The sequence below is a fragment of the Ursus maritimus genome, unplaced genomic scaffold (genome assembly GCF_017311325.1).
Source record: "Ursus maritimus isolate PB19 unplaced genomic scaffold, ASM1731132v1 scaffold_26, whole genome shotgun sequence".
Classification (NCBI taxonomy): domain Eukaryota; kingdom Metazoa; phylum Chordata; class Mammalia; order Carnivora; family Ursidae; genus Ursus; species Ursus maritimus.
This window is the reverse complement of record NW_024425119.1, coordinates 9,935,413-9,941,905: the sequence shown is the minus strand read 5'-3', so window position 1 is coordinate 9,941,905 and position 6,493 is coordinate 9,935,413.

Genomic DNA, 6,493 nt, shown 5'->3' with positions numbered 1-6,493 from the left:
CAGGGAAAGAGGACTCTGAGAGGAAAGGACACAGCACAGAAAATGCAATATGGCAAAGAATCTAAAAATCTGGAGGATTTTTATGGAGCCATCCTTCATATAGATACAAAAATAGAAAAAAAAAAGAAAAAGTTTTTTCCTTGTGATGAGAGCTCTTAAGATTTATTCTTTGAACAACTTTCAAATATACCATGCAGCCATTTTTAACCTTAGTCATCATGTTGTACATTATATCCCTAGTATTTGTTTATCTAATAGCTACAAACTTGTGCCTTTTGGCCCCTTCATCCAATTTCTCCTTCCCTAACTCTCTGTCTCTGGTAACCACAAATCTGATTATATATATATATATATACATATATATATATATATATATATATATATTCCACATGTAAGTGAGATCATACATTATTTATCTTGTCTTTCTCTGTCTGACTTATTTCACTTAGTCTAATGCCCTCAAGGTCCATCCATGTTGTCATAGATGGCAGGATTTCCTACTTTTTTTTATGATTGAATAACATTCCATTATACACACATACACACACACACACACACACACACACACACACACACACACACGTATCAAACTTCTTTATCTATTCCACTGTCAGTGGAGACTTGGGTTGTTTCCATATTTGGTCTATTGCAAATAATGCTTCAGTGAAGATGGGGCATAGTGTTTTCATTTCCTTCTAATACAGTCTTAGAAGTGGAATTTCTGGATTACATGGTAGTTCTATTTTTAATTTTTTGAGGAAACTCCAAACTGTTTTCAACAGTGGCTGTACCAATTTTCAATCCTACGAACAGTGCACAAGTGTTTCCTTTTCTCCACATCCTTGTCAGCATTTGTTACCTCTCATCTTTTTGATGATAGTCATTATAGCAGCCAAGAGGTGATATCTCATTGTGGTTTTGATTTCCATTTCCTAATAATTATTGATATGCAAATGGAGCTCTTATACACTGATAATGAGGATGTCAAATTATACGGTGACTTCAGAAAAGTATTTGGTAATTTCTTAAATTGTTAGGCCTATACCTACCATCTGATCAGTCACTGCACTCCTAGATATTTACCAAAGATAAATAAAAACATGCCCATAGAAAGACTTATGTACAAATGCCCTTAGTAGTGTTACTTGTTATAACCAGAAATAAATGACCATCAGCAAGTGAACATATCCAAACAATGGGAGAGTACTCAGCAATAAAGGAAATGAACTGGTGATATACACAGCAACTTACAATAATCACAAAGAAACTATTCTGATGAAAAGAAGCCTAACAAAAAAGTGCACATACTCTATAATTCCATTACTCAAAATTTTGGAAAATGCAAACTAATCTATAGTGACAGAAAAGATGTCAGTGGTTACAAGGAGTTGGGTGGCAGAGAAGGTTGAGGAGGAGAGAATGTACATCGGCAGAAGCAAACTTTTGAGGGTATGGATATATTCACTATTTTGAATGTGATAATGATTTCATGAGTTTATACATATGACAAATCTTAATAAATTGTTAACTTTAAATATGTGCAATCTATTCTGTATTAATTATAACTCAATAAAGCTATTATTGCCAGAACTTTTTACAGGATATTAGTTTATTGAGAGTTATTTAAAAGTCTTAAAGAAAAGGAAAGATATACCACGTTCTTGGATTAGAATACTAAATATGTAAAATGGTCAATTCTGAAATTTACTTAAAATGTGACATAATAGGCATCAAAATTATACTAAGTAGTTTACATAGTTATTGATAAGGTGCTGCTAAAGTTCACTAGAAATCTTGATAGGTTTTCACTTTCAGCTACAGAGAGTAGGTTACATTAAATCAGATCTTTCAACCAAAAAAACTCTAAGACATATATCAAATACCAAAATAGCTGTTTGGAGACGTTGAATATCAACTAATTCAGCCAGACTTTATGGATATCAAGATAGTGCCTCTAGAGGGAACACTTTATGATAACTCTGATATTCATATTTCCACATAACTGATTCCATTTTTGCTCAGGGCTAAATACCAAGCAGAAACAAACAGCTCAAAGTTTTAGATAGCATAGAGAAACAAAACTGGAGTCCAGCAAAAAACAAGATAATCAGGATTTAAGGAGGCAAAGTAACAGAAAGAAAAGGAACTACAGAGAAGTGAGTCTGATATTCTGAGCCACTTTTCTCCTCAAAGTGTATCTCTTCAAACCATCAGGTGCAGGGCATAGGGTCAAGAAGTCAAGTGAAAATAGTAGCAAAGAGCCTTAGAAAATACATAGAGCTGGGGCACCCGGGTGGCTCAGTGGGTTGAGTGGTCGGCTCTTGATTTTGGCTCAGGTCATGATCTCAGGGTCATGGGATCGTGCCCCACATTAGGCTCTGCACTCGATGGGGAGTCTGCTTGAGATTTTCTCTCCCTCTCCCTCTGCCCCTCCCCCCATACTCTCTCAAATAAATAAATAAATAAATAAATAAATAAATCTTAAAAAAAGAAAAAGAGAAAGAGAATACCTAGAGCTTATTAGTCTCGTAGTGTGGCAGTAACAATAAAAACAGAGTCCTAAAGCTGAGACCTATAAAGTCAACATTTTGGAAGAGGTACCTTTTGGGGCACCTGGGTGGCTCAGTCTTTAAGCATCTGCCTTCAGCTCAGGTCATGATCCCAGGGTCCTGGGATCAAGCCCCGCATCGGCCTTGATCCCAGGGTCCTGGGATCAAGCCCCGCATCGGCCTCCCTGCTCAGCAGGAAGCCTGTTTCTCCCTCTCCCACTCCCCCTGCTGGTGTTCCCTCTTTTACTGTGTTTCTCTCTGTCCAATAAATAAATAAAATCTTAAAAAAAAAAAAAGAGGTACCTTTTGAAGTAAAAATCAGAGGGATATCACTCTTTACAATTACTGAAATACAATCTTAGACATCTCAATTCCTGATTAGGGCAAAGTGATCCTCCCCTATGAAAAATCTCTGTCAAAAAAGAATTAAATCCATTCTGAAGAAAGATAGCATCACCCATATCTTCTACAGATTTTCATTCTGTAGGACAGTAATTGAGTGAAAAGTATCCAGGCTTCAGGCCCAAATGATAAAAGAACAAGAGAAAAGAAAAAACAAAACAAAACAAAACAAAAAGACAGAAAGAGATCCAGGGGAGAAGTAGATATTGATGTTATTAGGCATAGACTTTAAATTTCTTTTCTTATTAACAGATGCAACAATATTGGTTTCAAGGTGGGGAACATTCCTAAAGAAATGGGATCTCTACAAAAGGATCACATAGAAATTCTGAAACTAAGAAGTATAAAAACAAATTAAAAACTCCATCAAAGCGTGCAAAAGATACATAGAATTAGTTTCTATTGACTTAGGTAAGTCAATGAAAGTTATTCAGATGGATACAAGGAAGGGAAACAAAAAAGATTAAACAATTTAGAAGAATGTAAGAAATCTGTGGAATAGAGTAATAAATTTTAATAGGCATTTAATGGAATCTTATAACAGGAGGAGTAAGAATTTGTGGTAGAAGTATTATTAGAAGAGAAACTTTCTAAGAATTTTCTAAAAGCATTTAAAAAGTACAGATTCAAGAAACTTTGTAAATCTTTTTTTTTTTAAAGATTTTTATTTATTCATTCAACAGAGATAGAGACAGCCAGCAAGAGAGGGGACACAAGCAGGGGGAGTGGGAGAGGAAGAAGCAGGCTCATAGCAGAGGAGCCTGATGTGGGGCTCGATCCCATAACGCCAGGATCATGCCCTGAGCCGAAGGCAGACGCTCAACCGCTGTGCCACCCAGGCGCCCCGAAACTTTGTAAATCTTAAGCAGGAAAAAGACAAGCAAACAAAAAACAAAAACAAGAAAACCATACCAATATATATCAATAAGACTACTGAAAACAAAGACAAAGTCTTAAAAGGTGTCCATAGAAGAGAGAGATACATTGTCTTTAAAAATAACATCAGTAACACTGACAGCTAAACTTTAACAGAAATGATGTGTTTAGTAATTGTTTTCTGTAGTTACAAACAATCTCAATATTTCAATATTTTAGAACCACGTTTCTTTCTTACTCTCTGCTTTGGGTTACATATGCCTCTGCGGGGCTCTACTAGCTTTGATTAAGTCTTTCTATTTTGGGGTCCAGACTGAAGGGTCAGTCCCTTTTACATGGCAAAGGCAGAAGCAATAAAGTAAAGCAAAATACACAAGGGCATTTAAAATTTCTGATTGACACAGCACATACTAGATCACAATTCCCTGACTGATCAAGCCACAGCTAAGACTGACAGTGGGCTGGGAAATTGTACTGCAACTAAGGCCGCGGGGCGAAGGTGGGGCTCTATAACATCCCTAAATGGAAGGAGCAGAGAACTGGGAACAGTATAATCTGAAATGATGGAAGCTCTCAATGGTGTGATTGGATTTAGGGCCTCCCCAGATAATCCAGGATAATCCCCACGCCAAGATCCTTGACCGAATCACATCTGCATCGATCCTTTTCCCTAATAAAATAACATGTGTGGGTTCTAGGGATTGGGACCGAATATCTTGGGTTCCCTGTTTTTCACTCTACCACAATCTGGAAGGGGTAAAATTCCAAGCGGTCTTGTTCATCTGGGTTCCACAATGGAACTATTAAAAGGGAGCTTTAGGAGAAGGCTATGGGAATCTACCCCTTTGTGGAAGTTGCTGCCTAGAGGGGAAATGCTGTCTGTGAGGAAGCGGTTGTCTCTGGAAAACGGTTTCTTCACAAAGGCCACTGTCTCTCAGGAATCACCGTCTCTGTGGAGGCTGCTGCTTTGTGGGTCTGGGTCACGCACCTGTGGGTAGAGCTGGAGGTACTGTGGGTTGGCAGAGAAAGATGAAGTAACTGGGTGTGAAGAAGGGGGAGACAGATGATGATGTGGGGTCTACCGGCGCTTCAGCATGAGCCCGTCCTTCTGTTTACTTCAGCATCCTTCCGAGAGTAACGATCTGTGCCTCGGTTTTATCTTCCAGTTATTCCGGGAGTTCCCCTCATTGCCCAGGAAAAGGGATTCTGGGAAATGTATTTCCCAGACAGGTATTTTGGTGCTAGTTTGACCACAGAAAAATCCAGCATATTCCACATTTAGTATTGCCAGCCTTTACTTTTAGCCATTTTGGTAGGTGTCCTGGTACCTCACAGTATTTTTATTTTCAATATGTTTCTGGTGAATAATGATGTGCAGCACCTTTATAGACTTTTATGGCCATTTGAATACCTTCTTTCGTGAAGTGCTGCTTCAAGTCTTTCTGCCCATTTTTTAATTAGAGCTTTTTGTTATCGATCTGTAGGAGTTAATTCTATCCTGACTGCTAGTCCTGTATAAATCTGGATATGTGTGTATTGTACTAATTCAAACCGAGCACGTCTTTCCAAGGCTACAACTTGCATCTTCACTCTCTTAACACTATTCTTATAGTCTGATTTTCCTAGGTTTTTTATTATTAGTATTTATTTCATCCTGTTTAAGAAATCTTTGTCTGCCATAAAGCCATAAAGGTATTCTGTTATGTTTTAACTAGAAGCTTTATATATTTGTTTGAAGATTTGTTTATTTGAGGGGCGCCTGAGTGGCTCAGTGGGTTAAGTGTCTGCCTTGGGCTCAGGTCATGATCCCAGGGTCCTGAGATCCAGCCCCAGGTCAGGCTTCCTGCTCAGTGGGGAGTCTGCTTCTCTCTCTCTCTCTGTGAGAGAGAACAAGTGGGAGGAGAGGCAAAGGGAGAGAGAGAATCCCAAGTAGACTCCCTGCTGGGCTCAGAGCCCCAGAGGCGTTACAGGTGGCCCTACATGGGGCTCCTTATGGGGTGGGATCCCACAGCCCTAAGAGCATGACCTAAGCCGAAACCACAAGTTGGATGCTTAACTGACTGAGCCGCCCAGGTGCCCCTAACTAGAAGCTCTATATTTTGAATTCTCATATTTAGTTCTATGATCCATTTTAAATTAATATTTATGTATGATATAGGGTAGATATGAAGTTTCACTTATTTCCATGCGGATATCCAATCGATTCAGCTCCATTTATTGAAAAGACCATCACTTTCTACCTCTAATGGCAGTGACAATTTTTTTTAATACATAAAAAAGGCAATTGTATGCGTCTATTTTTTTTTCTTTTTTGGACTGCATCTGGTCCTATGGATGTATAGCTATTCTGGTACGAAATCAAAGTGTTTTTATGATTACAGCTTTAAAGTAAATCTTGATATTCAGTGCTGTAATTTCCCCAAACATTCTTCTTTCCAGTGTTGTCTTGGCTATTCTAAATCCTATGCATTTCTATGTTAATTTTAGAATTAGCATGTCATTTTTCAAAAAAAAAAATCTATCTGATGTATTCAGGGATTGTATTCACTCTGTAGGTAGATTTTGGGAGACCTTATTTCCCAAGAATATAGAGTATTCTAATTCAAGTGTATGGTTAACTCTCCACTTATTAAGGTTTTCTATTTTGTCAGCAACACTTGCAGCCT